General features: G+C 40.2%; 1 protein-coding gene across 8 annotated transcripts in view; it reads left to right on the forward strand.

The window, feature by feature from the left end:
* Positions 1-13,326, forward strand: part of MTA3 (metastasis associated 1 family member 3) — a 259,198-nt gene that overhangs the window by 172,114 nt on the left and 73,758 nt on the right. The gene's annotated exons all lie outside the window — the stretch shown is intronic.

The following is a 13,326-nucleotide window of genomic DNA, read 5'->3' on the forward strand; positions in this document are numbered from 1 at the left end:
GGGGATCTTCTGGGGCTCTTTTTTGGGGGGCCCTGGATTCTATGGAGGACTTAGAGCTCTCTACAACATTAGCTGCCCAGGTTGGCTGGAAGACAACTGACTGATTGATTCAGCAGTTTATGTACCTTCATTTTAGGTAATGTTTGCAAACACTGGGCCCTTCTGGCTCTTGAGGCCGCATAGAGGCCATGCCCTTACTGGGAGTGAAAGCAGGCAATGCCTCAGGGTCCTGAATAAGACCCCTGTGACCTTCCAGCCTCGGAAAAAGGCTGCCTCTGACTGAGTTCCCAGGTGACATCAACTTGAGGATGAATTGAGATAATTACTTGTAAAGTGTTCAGAGCAGTATCTGGCACGGTGTTAGAGCTCAATAAATATTAGTTGTTATTGTTGAGAAGATGACAATGATGCATTTTTCACCCACAGTCTTTGTTGAACCTCATTTACTTCTGATTTTATAGCTTTATTGATTGTCTGATAGGTATTTTATCATGCCGTATTTATTATTTTAGTAGATTATCAAGTTTGAATATGGTCATTAGGCTATGATTAACCAACCATACCATTTCATATAATTATTACAAGAAGTCACTGTAAAAGTGGTGAACGAAGGCTGTTAACATAATCTTTCATATAACCTTCCCCTTAAAACAAGCTATAATTTTTTTCAATAAAAATTTTACCATCAAGAATAACTTAGAAAAAACGGTTTATTTTTTGGATGAGGGAAAGTTGACTTAACAGTATTATTATTCTTCAGATATTAACGCTTTATTAAAATGCTAGCCATCAGTCATCAATCATGTACTTCATTCTGTTTGTTTGTGAGTCTTGTTTCATTTAGGGCCTGTGGGTACTGGGAATTGAGGATAGTTTAGAAGCCACAGCAGAAAACACAGATTTTTTTACTTTTTTTTTTTTTTGGGAGGGAGTCTCGCTCTGTCACCCAGAATGGAGTGCAGTGGTTAGTTCTTGGCTCACTGCAACTTCTGCCTTCTGGGTTCAAGTGATTCTCCTGCCTCAGCCTCCTGAGTATCTGGGATTACAAGCACCCCTGCCCCCAGCTAATTTTTGTGTTTTTAGCAGAGATGGGGTGTTCACCATGTTTGCCAGGCTGGTCTCAAACTCCTAACCTCAAAGTGATCTGCCCACGTTAGCCTCCGAAAGTGCTGGGATTACAAGCGTGAGCCACTGTGCCCGGCCAGAAAATATAAATCTTTTGATTAGCATTTTAGGTATCAACTTATGTTAGAAGTCTAGACTTCAAAATGGACATAAAATTGATGGGGATCCATATAACTTTTAAAAACTCATGAAAAACTTATGATGGATACTGTTCATGTTTCCAAGGCTATAAAATTAGAATTAGTACTAATGGACTAGCACTGCATTAAAAAATAGGAAACATGAAATTTTTCTTCCTGCTAAATACATCATTAAGGCAATAATATTCTACATTACACACATGTCTTTTTGTTGATGATCTATTACAGATGAGTGTGGAGACGCTGCAGACTATCCTAGGAGAATTGTTTGTGTGTGTTATGGTCTATTAATCCATCTTCTCCTTTTAAATTTAAGCTTTAATGAGTTTTTTTTCTTTTGGGGGGTAAATACAGCCTTTTACTTTACTTTTTCTCCTACAAATTTCACATGAATATAGGAAACATCAGGAAAGCACTGTAGATTTGAACTTGGGAGAAATAGAGAATTGTTTTAGCAACTTTGTCTAGGATAATTGGAAAGATTTGTATTTACAAGCATGAGTTAGTGGAAGGCTTGTGGTTATAATTTCTTAAAACTGGCTGGGCATGGTGGGGCATAGCTGGACATGGTGGCTCATGCCTGTAATCCAGGCGTGAGATCAAGGCAAGTAGATCAGCTGAGGTCAGGAGTTCGAGACCAGCCTGACCAACATGGTGAAACCAACATGGTGAAACCCCATCTCTGGTAAACACAAAGAATTAGCTGGGTGTGGTGGCACATGCCTGTAATCCCAGCGACTTGGGAGGCTGAGGCAGGAGAATTGCTTGAACCCAGGTAGAGGTTGCAGTGAGCTGAGATTGTGCCATTGCATGCTAGCCTGGGCAACAAGAGCGAAACTCCGTCTCAAAAAAAAAAAAAAAAAAAAAAAAAAGAAAAAAAAGTCTTAAAACTTGGTATTTTGTGATAATACAAAAATAGTGCAAAGACTTCCTGTATTCACATCATCCAGATTCCCCAGTTGTTACCATCTTTACCACATTTCCTTTATTATTATTATTATTGTCAAAAGACACAAATTATAGAATTTAGTTTAAGCATCTAATTGGCTTTCATTTATTCTATCTATAAAGTAGAATGAGCATTCTGATGAGCTTAGCAGAGGTGGTTGGCTTTATAGACAGAAAAGGGCTGAAGAAAAGCAGAAACAGGGAACAAGAAGCAGATTGGTTATTTCAAAGTTGCTTTCCTTAAAATAGAGAGGACTTCCTTTTGCCTACTCAGGTAAACTGGCCCCTTCTGATTGGTTGCTGTGAATCTTGACACTTAGCACAAGTGACTGCCTTTTAGTCTGATCTGCTGGGGCCTAGTGCAGGAGCTCAGAACAAAATAATGGCCTCCCATAAACTCAAGAACTAATAATATATATATAGTGTTAGAGTTTGAAAGTAAAATTTCAGAATAAATGTCCCTCTACTGCTAAATATTTGGGAGAGTATTTCCTAAAAATAAAAACCAAGGATATTCTCATATATTAGTTCAGTATAATAATCAGACTTAGGAAATTAACCTTGTTACAATACTATTGTCTAATCTAGAGACTATTCGGATTTGTTAGTTGTCCCAGTAATGTTCTTTATGGCAAAAGAAAAAAAAATTCTGGCCCAAGATCTCCTTGTGAATCACTTGTGACATTTAGTTGTTGTATCTTCGTAGTCTCCTTCATTCCTGAACGACTCTTTAGTCTTTCTTTGTGTTTTATGACCATGGTATTTTAAAGAACGCAGGCCGCTTATTTTGTAGAATGTCCTTCATTGTGGGTTATGGTTATAATTTGATTTATAATTAGAATAAATTTTTGTTCTACTTAAGTCCATTTTGGTCAGTTATGTCCATCTAGGAGACTATATATTTCCCCCTAAATTTTCAAATTTGTTAACATAATTTTTATAATATTTTAAAAGTTTGCTATATTTGTAGTTACAAATAGACTTTCATTCTTGTTATTGTTTATTCGTATCACATCCCCTTTTTTTTCTTGATTGTTTTGCCTGATGTTTCTTTATTAGTTATCTAAAAAAATGGGAACTTAATTTTGTTAATTTAAAAACATGGTACATATTCTATTTATTTTTACTCTTATTTTCTTCTGCTTTTCTTTAGGTTTACTCTGATATTCTTTTGCTGGCCCTTTAAAGACCTTTTTAAGATTCATTACTTTTCATGATAAACATATAAGATTGTAAATGTCCCTCTAGTTATCACCTTGGCTGTAGCATATATCTTTTAGTATGTAGTATTTTTATTATCATTTGGTTCTAAATATTTGCTAATTTGCCTTGTAATTTTTAATTTAACTTGTGAGTTAATTTGAAGGAAGTGTGGCTCATCCACCTATTTTAATTGCCTTTGAGAATGTGGTCAGAGAACATGTGTGCTACCAATTTTTTCCATGTCTTGAGATTTCCATTAGGGCCTGGAATAGGATCCTCCCCAGTATTTTGTCCCTGGGCCTTACTGACTCTGGCAACATCAAGTTCTGATTCTTGTCACATCAGACTAGTGAAAAAGGAAACTTGCTGTTTGGCTGTATTTCACCATATAGCAGTCTAGATAGTATCCTCATGATAAAGGCCAAGGTCAGTGTGGAAGCTCAACTATTACACTTTTCAGAGGGATCATCACCTCTCCTTGCCTGTATTGGTTCTCCAGTGTCTTCACACAGTTGTTTTCATATATTTGTCTGGTTTGTGCCGAGAATCACAGCCAGGTGGCAATAACTTTTTATTACACTGATAGTAAGTTTGGAAATGACATCTAGGGACATGGGGTCACTGTGACCTATTGTCGCCTGTAGCTTTCTTGTGATAATAATAAAAAAGAGCCAGGTATGTTGGTGTACACCTGTATCACAGGTACATGGGAGGCTGAGGTGGGAAGATCACTTAAAAGCTTGAGGCCAGGAGTTTGAGACCAGCCTGAGTCAACATAGTAAGTCCTCCTCTCTATTTAAAAAAAAAAAAAAAAAAGGTAGGCCAGGTGCGGTGGCTCACGCCTGTAATCCTAGCACTTTGGGAGGCCGAGGCAGGTGGATCACTTGAGACTATGAGTTCGAAACCAGCCTGGCTAACATGGTGAAACCCTGTCTCTACTAAAAATACAAAAAAATTATCCGGGTATGGTGGTGGGTGCCTGTAATCCCAGCTACTTAGGAGGCTGAGGCACGAGAATCTCTTGAGCCTGGGAGGTGGAGATTGCAGTGAGCTGAGATTGCGCCACTGAACTCTAGCTGGGCCACAGAGCAAGACTCCATCTCCAAAAAAAAAAAAAAAAAGTGATCAAAAGGTACACACAAGAACATGACTCAGGGTGTTGGTTAGGTTGATTTGAGTGAATGCCAGCTAAGTCTTAGTAAGTTTGTTGGATGAAGATTTTGTTACATCTATGCATTAAAGCAAAAATTGAAAGTGGATGGCACACTTTTTTACATATAAAAAACTTTTTTTTTTTTTTTTGAGACGGAGTTTGGCTCTGTCACCCAGGCTGGAGTGCAGTGGCGCAATCTCAGCTCACTGCAACCTCTGCCTCCCGGGTTCAAGCGATTCTCCTGCCTCAGCCTCCCAAGTAGCTGGGATTACAGGCACACACCATCATGCCCAACTAATTTTTGTATTTTTAGCAGAAATGGTGTTTTGCCATGTTGGCCAGGCTGGGCTTGAACTCCTGCCTCAAGTGATCCACCCCCCGCTTGACCTCCCAAAGTGCTGGGATTACAAGAGTGGGCCCCTGCACCAGACCTGCATATGAATAACTTAGTCCGTATCAGTTTGAGGTTTACTCATGAGAGTTTATTATAGTCTTCCTCTGCTTGGAAAAAGACCATGTGGTCGTTAATTTTTAAATAGATGTGATATTCTGAATGTTGTAATTCCTGTAGGAGGTATATATGTGAAGTTTTTGTGAAATTGTAACTGAACAAATCAATACAAATGGCCCTTGACTTAGGATGTTCAACTTAACAATTTTTGTTTTGTTTTTTACAATGGGTTTTTCAGGGTATTAAATGCATTTTTGATTTATGATATTTTCAACCTATGATGAGTTTGTTGGGACGTAGCCGTAAGTTGCAGAGCATTTGTAGTTAGTATTGAATATAGTATATGTGTATCAGTTAGCTGTTGTCATAATACTGCATTTTACAGGTTGGGTTCTCTGGAAGCAGATTCTAATAGCAGTTTTTATGCGGGAAATTTATTAGGGATTACCGTTGGGATCAATACTTGTGGAATAAGAGGGAAGGAGGCAGGACTGGCTAGTGGGAGGAGGTGGATACAGTCCACCTCAGCCTCAGCTGACTCCAGCTAATTTGTGGCATCCCAAATCAGGGTGAAAAGCTGGGCCTTTACAGCCCTGCATTATTGGATGCAGGTTGCTCCAAGAAGGGTGGGTGGACTTTCACGATGAATTGTTCTTGAATTGAAATAATTCCAAAAAAGATCAGCAGCTGAGGACTGTCTTGTTCACAACACTTCTGGCAACTGGGTGAATTAAGTTCTTTATTCTCAAAGAGGAAAACACATCTATTACACTGCCCAAATTTCGGTGGCTTATAACAACAAGCATTAATTTCTGATACACTCATCTGCAGATTGTCTGGGATTCTGCTGAACTAGACTGGGCTCTGATGTAGATGCCAAGCTATAGGTTGGGTCCAGATCTGCTCCACGTATTTCTCATCCTCCATGGACAAACCTCAGTAGCACAAGGGGGCAAGGCCAAATGTGCAAACACTTGTCAAGGCTCAGTTATGTCACATATCCTAACATCCTGTTTGCCAAGCAAGTCACATGGCCAAGCCCAACATCAGTGCAATGGAAGAATACTCTCCTGTGGAGGTGTGGGGTAGGGAGTGAATATTTGCTGAACAATAGTCCAATCTACCCATAGTGTGGTTCTGCTTAACAAAAGATGAGAATTCCACTGCCAAGATTTCCTTGTCAGTCTTTCTCCTAAAATACTGCTTTTTGTCATCTCCATCTGTTATGAATGAGATGAAATGTGACAACACCTTCACTGCTTTTTGGCAAAGAGAACAGCTTGTGCTGGGTTTCTTATGATTTTTACAATTTAGATTTGAATGGATCGTGCAATGTGTATTGGTATCTCTATTGAAAACATGGTATCTTTGCAAAGTATTTAATCTGGAGGGAAGACTTTTAGTTTAGTTTTCTTCTTCTTGTTTTTTGTTTGTTTGTTTGTTTGAGACGGAGTCTCGCTCTGTCACCAGGCTGGAGTGCAGTGACCCGATCTCAGCTCACTGCAACCTCTACTTCCTGGTTTCAGGCAATTCTCCTGCCTCAGCCTCCCGAGTAGCTGGGACTACAGGCACGCACCTTCATACCCAGCTAATTTTTGTATTTTTGGTAGACACGGGGTTTCACCATGTTGGCCAGGATGGTCTTGATCTCTTCATGATCTGCCTGCCTTGGCCTCCCAAAGTGCTGGGATTAGAGGCGTGAGCTACCGTGCCTGGCCTAGTTTTCTGTTTCTTTTTTTTTTTAAATATAGGCACTCAACTCTGTGCTCAGCTAATTAAAATTTTTTAATTAATTAAATTTTAAAATTAAAAAATTAATGCTGAGACTGGTCTTGAACTCCTGCCTTGGCTTCCCAAGGCCTCTCAAAAGCTCTGGGATTACATGCCTGAGCTAATGTACCTGGCCAACTATTTCTTTTCTTTTCTTTTCTGTTTTTTTGGAGACAAAGTCTCACTCTGTCACCCAGACTGGAGTGCAATGGCACGGTCTCTGCTCGCTGCAACCTCCGCCTCCCGAGTCCAAGCGATTCTCCTGCCTCAGCCTCCTGAGCAGCTGGGACTGCAGGTGCGTGCCACCACACCCGGCTAATTTTTGTATTTTTAGTAGAGATGGACTTTCACTCTCTTGGCCAGGCTGATCTCAAACTCCTGACCTCGTGATCCACCTGCCTTGGCCTCCTAAAGTGCAGGGATTAACAGGTGTGAGCCACCACATCCAGCCTCAAAATTCTTTTTCTTATTTTAAATTGAGGTGTACATATGGTAACATATATAGAGTGCCCTACAGTTTGTTACACAGCTTAAACATTTTTACCTGTGTATATATTCGTATAACCATCACTAGATGGTAAAGAACATTACCAGTGTCTCAACAGCTTCCCTTCTGCTCTTCTCCAGTTAGGAAATCATTATTCTGCCTTCTCTCACAATCAATTAGTTGTTCATTTTTTCAAACTTCTCTGGCATTTCAAATTTGTATTACCTTAGTGATAATATAACCACAAGTCTTTGGTCCTGTGTTATGTGACTGTGTCTTTTCTTAGCTTGTTTTCTTTATTTACCCTACATCTTTTCTACTGGATTTTGTCTCTTCTGTTACAGAAACTGTATTCATGTAAAGCTCTTAAGGGTAAGATTAGACTACATAAAGTCCATTCAAAAGAAACTTCTCTGTGTATCAGAAAGATGGGGTTTGTATGGACTTCTGGCACATAATATGATCCTCTGGTTTCCTTTATGAAGTTGATCAGTTTCAAAGGAATTATTTCCTAGTAACTCCAGAGTGTACACACCTGATGAGTGTTTACTTTCTACACATTCTGACCTTTACTGTACTGTCCTTTGGTCTGTGGTATAAATGTGCGCTTTGGAGGTTTCATAGCTACTGGTCAGCAGTAATTCTAATGTATTCTTTCTCATTTGATTTGAGACAGTACAGGAGCTCCTCCTCTGAAAGCAAATGGTTCCTTCAGTGTTCAGGAACACAAACTGAACACTAAAGAGCAGAATCTTTGAAACAACGAATATAATCACTTTTTGTCGTAATCACTTGGTGAAGGCTAATATACTACTTCGGTTCTTTGAAGCCTTATTAGGTAACAGCCCATCATCATTTAAAAAAGTACTCATGAGAAAAGCAATTTCATTCATTTAACATGAACACAAAACTGAAAATCCATTCACGATTTGAGTGGTTGGTGTAGTGTCAGCTGAGAAAAATGCACTTAATTCTGTGACTGGTTTCAGGGCCCCTGTTAATTATAAAAATTTCTTTTGGCTGGGTGCAGTGGCTCATGCTTGTAATCCCAGCATTTTGGGAGGCCAAGGCAGGCAGATCGCTTGAGCCCAAGAGTTAGAGACCAGCCCAGGCAACAGGGCAAAACTCTGTCTCTACTGAAAATACAAAAATTAGCTGGGCATTGTGGCATGTACCTGTAGTCCCAGCTATTTGGGAGGCTGAGGTGGGAGGATCACCTGAGCCCAGGAGGCAGATGTTACAGTGAGCTGAGATCATGCCACTGCACTCCAACCTGAGCAACAGAGTGAGGCCCTGTCTCAAAAGAAAAAGATACATTATTTTCATTTTGAGGAATATTAGCATTTTTAAATATCTTTTAATCTTTCAGTTTTGTCACTTTTTTTTTTTTTGAAACGGAGTCTTGCTCTGTCACCCAGACTGGAGTGCAGTGGTGCGATCTCGGCTCACTGCAAACTCCACCTCCCGAGTTCACGCCATTCTCCTGCCTCAGCCTCCAGAGTAGCTGGGACTACAGGTGCCCACCACCACGCCTGGCTAATTTTTTGTATTTTTAGTAGAGACAGGGTTTCACCATGTTAGCCAGGATGGTCTCGATCTCCTGACCTCGTGATCTGCCTGCCTCGGCCTTCCGAAGTGCTGGGATTACAGGCATGAGCTACTGTGCCTGGCTATTTTATTTTTTTTGAGATGGAGTCTTGCTCTGTCGCCCAGACTGGAGTGCAGTGGCGCAATCTCGACCCATTGCAACCTCCGCCTCCCAGGTTCAAGTGATTCTCCTGCCTCAGCCTCCTGAGTAGCTGGGATTACAGGCACGTGCCACCATGCCTGGCTAATTTTTTGTATTTTAGTAGAGACGGGGCTTCACCATGTTGTCCAGGGTGGTCTCAAACTCCTGAGCTCAGGCAATCCACCTACCTTGGCCTGCCAAAGTGCTGAGATTACAGGTGTGAGCCACCGTACTTGGTCCTGATGGTTTTAAAAATGGGAGTTTCCCTGCACAACCTCTTGCTTTTTGCCTGCTGCCATCCACATAAGATGTGACTTGCTCCTCCTTGCCTTCCACCACGATTGTGAGGCCTCCCCAGCCGTGTGGAACTGTAAGTCCATTAAACCTCTTTATTTTGTAAATTGCCCAGTCTCAGGTATGTCTTGATCAGCAGTGTGAAAACAGACTAATACAGTGTGCTCCCTCTCTGTCTCTCTTTCACACACACAAACATCTTATTGTACTATATTCATCTATTTTCAGACTGCACTTGACTATGGGTAACTGAAACCTTGGAAAGTAAAAACATGAATAATGGGGTCTACTACATTATTTTCAGAGTTGATGTAGAAGTGTGTAAAAGTACATACTACAGCTAAACTGCACAGTCTGTCTAGTGAGGTTAGCTACAGAATTTAGCTGATTCTGAAATTTGCAGAGCAAAAGCTGAAGAACCAAGTTCAATTCTTTTTTTTTTTCCCCCAACCTCTGCTGCAGAAGAGTGAGAGGAAGTTCACTTGAAAGTTGGAAGTCAATTGTTCCATGGTTGTGACACTTGCAACAAAAGACTACGTGTGGCCAGTGGCCTTTGCTGTGATTATAACTAGGAAATTGATCATGAAATCCCTAGTTTTATTTTGTGGAATCCAATGATTTTTTTTTTTTCTTTTTGACGGAGTCTCACTCTGTCGCCCAGACTGGAGTGCATGATCTCAGCTCACTGCTACTTCTGCCTCCTGGGTTCAAGCGATTCCCCTGCCTCAGGGGCGGCCTTAGTAGCTGGGATGACAGGTGACTGCCACCACACCCAGCTAATTTTTGTAGAGATGGAGTTTCACCATATTGGCCAGGCTGGTCTCAAACTCCTGACCTCAGGTGATCTGCCTGCATTGACCTCCCAAAGTGCTGGGATTACAGGTATGAGCCACTGCATCCAGCACCAATGATTGATTTTAAGTGAGATGTCAACCCTTGTTAAAGCATTTATTTACTGTACCTAAACATGTTTACATGTTCTAAATACTGCTGTTACTCTGTGAACAAATTCATAATCTATACACTTATTATTATCTTGGTTAATAACATCACTGTGTGTGTGTATACCTACATATATATACATATTAGTGCATACTTTTGCTAATAATGTTTTCACTTTAATAGATATTAGTTGATATTTGAGCTCTCCTACAGTCTCCTACCAGATAATGAGGGATCACTTAAAAGGTATTTTTAAAAAAATACAAATAAGGAAAGATCTTTCACATACATTCTCATTTGACCGTCACAGGCCTCTGAGGTAGGCAGCACGGATATTTTTTTCATTTAACAAACAAGGAAAGTGAGTCTCAGCAGTTAACTGATGTGGTGCCCCAGGTTCTACAGTTAGCAAATACTTTGTGTTAATATCAGTCTTTGACCTAAAAATTCAGCACCCAGCTTCCCCTTGTATTTGCCCTACCTACTTCACAGGAATAATGAAGGTAAAATGAATTCAAGGCTAGAAAAATACTTTGAGAGAAACATCACTGCGATTATACTTAGAAAGTATAATTTTCCATGATATTATGGCTCACTCCCCTTCTCATCCCAACTTGTGCGTGAACCCCAGATTTTATGTTGCCTTTGTTCTGTGCTCAACTAAGCAACTAAGTAAGGCAGGGAACAGTGTGATTCTGTTTAAGGTTATATAAGTTACAATTGGTGTAACTGCTATCATTAAGCGAATTGAAAACAGCACAGAAAGGCCAATGTGCAACTAGGCTTCACTAAAGCACAGAGCGAAGCAAGGAAAGATGATCGGATAGGGCATGATAGCCTAGAAGGAAAACGTGGTGTCAGATTTCTGACTGGCATGCACAGTTACCTAAGGCACAATGGTGGCAAAGCAGAGTTATTTGTTCCGCATTATATAAACAAGAACAGAAAATTAATGGGAACCCATGCAGAAGCATCTTGTGACACACAGATCTCTCTAGCTGCCCACAGGAAATATAAACAACAGTGCCCTCTTCATTTTAAAGAATGGCTGTACCTGTGCTCATTTTTTAAGCTACACCAAGGTTTACCTCCATGCTAAACTTCATTGGCAAAAATACAAACAGCACCATAATTCCTCATCAGACTAATAAACAGAATATCTTTTAGGGTAATGAATTAGATGGATGTGTTTAGTTTTTTTTTTTTTTTTCTCACTTTGGATTCTTCTGCTTTAAGATTCAAAACAATTTATATTGAGTATTTATAGATGATTCTAAGTGTGTTTATAATAGTAAAGTGTGATAGGTGAATGTAACATATTAAAAGAATTCTGTAGCATCTATCTAGAAAAGATTATATAGTATACAAACTATTCAAGTTATACAAAACCATTTTTTAGTGTCTTTTCAACTGAGAAGAATTCTATCCTGCACACTTCACCTGAGGTGGTTCATATTTATCTTTCATTTCTGTCAATTCTAGGGAAAGCAGTTCTATTTCTGGATTTTCTAGGGTAGCAACTCCTAAGTGATGCTTTAAAAAACTAAAGCAGTATTAGGTTTCTCTGGTTCTTTTCTAAGGCTACCAGCACCTTCATTCAGCACCCTGGAGCCCTAAGCACCTCCAGAACTGCTTGATCTTGGAGTTAGCAGTGTTCTCATGGGCCATAGTGACAGCTGCAGTGGCATAGCTGGCACTGAGACCTTGACTGGTAGCGGGCTTGGAGATGCACAACTTATGGCAAAAGCTAAATTTTTAAGAGTTCTATTGTTGCATAGAAGTGAAGCTATCCCCATTTGTGAAATTTTTAATAAATAGCAAGAGATACATTGTGTAAAAGGTGCAAGACTTGAAGTTCATGTGTTAGAAAGTCTGGGTGGGGTTGAGAGGTGGGGAGAAAAACAGAACTAGTTCTCATTTGGGCAAGAATTAGATCACTTTGCAGCACCTATGTGCTAATCTGCAACATAGGCAGAGCTGATTGTGCTGTTTTTCAGTTTTCCTGTTATACATACAAGTACATGTATGTACATGCTGTGAATGACTCTCTTTCCAGTAGGAAAATAAAAGGTTTTTCAAAACTTGAAGTTTTAGAACCTAGTTATTGTTCTGATTGGAGGAAAATGCCTTCTTTTTTAAAAAATAGGGCATCATTCTGGTGCCCAGGCTGGGGTGCAGTGACATGATCTCAGCTCATTGCAGCCTTGACCCTCCTGGGCTCAAGTGATTTTCTCATCTCTGACTCCTGAGTAGCTGGGATTACAGGCAATGTGCCACCATGCCTGTTTTTTTCTCTTTTTTTTTGGTGATGGGGTTTCACTGTGCTGCCCAGGCTGGTCTTGAAGTCCTGGGTGCCAGCGTTCTGCCCACCTTGGCCTCCCAAAGTGTTGGGATTATAGGCGTGAGCCACTGTGTCTGGCCAGAAAATGCTTTTTGAGTAAGCTAGACCTAAGTTACTTTTGCAAAAGTAACCTTGAGCCCAGGAGTTCAACGTCATAGCGATTGTGTCTTCTATCTTTTCTCCTTTCAAATCGTGCTTCAAATCACTCTCCCTTGAAATATATAAGAAACCCACAGTGGCCTTGCTGTTCCAAGCAAGTCTGGCCATCTATTCTTTGTCTTCTACAACCTCAACCAAGTTACCATATTAACATGAATATGTAACTTTGTTTTGTTTTGCTTTTTCTGTGCATCATGTTTATAATTTTGTCTTAAACATCATACTGTGTTCCATTGTTTTCTTTCCATCTTAGTACATGATTCCTTAACCCAACCTGAGAATATTTTTTTCTCACTCTCTGATACATAATCTGTATATGTTTCCCTGGTCAAGGATGGCTGTGCTGTATACCTTGCACAAGAGCTGAAGTGACTTTGATATTTTTATTAATTTTTATTTTTTGAGGTAGGCTGTCACTCTGTTGTCCAGGCTGGAGTGCAGTGGCATAAGTCACGCTCACTGCAGCCTCAACCTCCTGGGCTCAAGCAATCCTCCCACCCCAGCCTCCCAAGTAGTTGGGACTATAGGCGTGCACAACCAGGCTTGGCTAATTGTTTATTTTTGTAGAGACAGGGTCTCACTAT

This window comes from Chlorocebus sabaeus, chromosome 14, assembly GCF_047675955.1.
Source record: "Chlorocebus sabaeus isolate Y175 chromosome 14, mChlSab1.0.hap1, whole genome shotgun sequence".
NCBI classification, from domain to species: domain Eukaryota; kingdom Metazoa; phylum Chordata; class Mammalia; order Primates; family Cercopithecidae; genus Chlorocebus; species Chlorocebus sabaeus.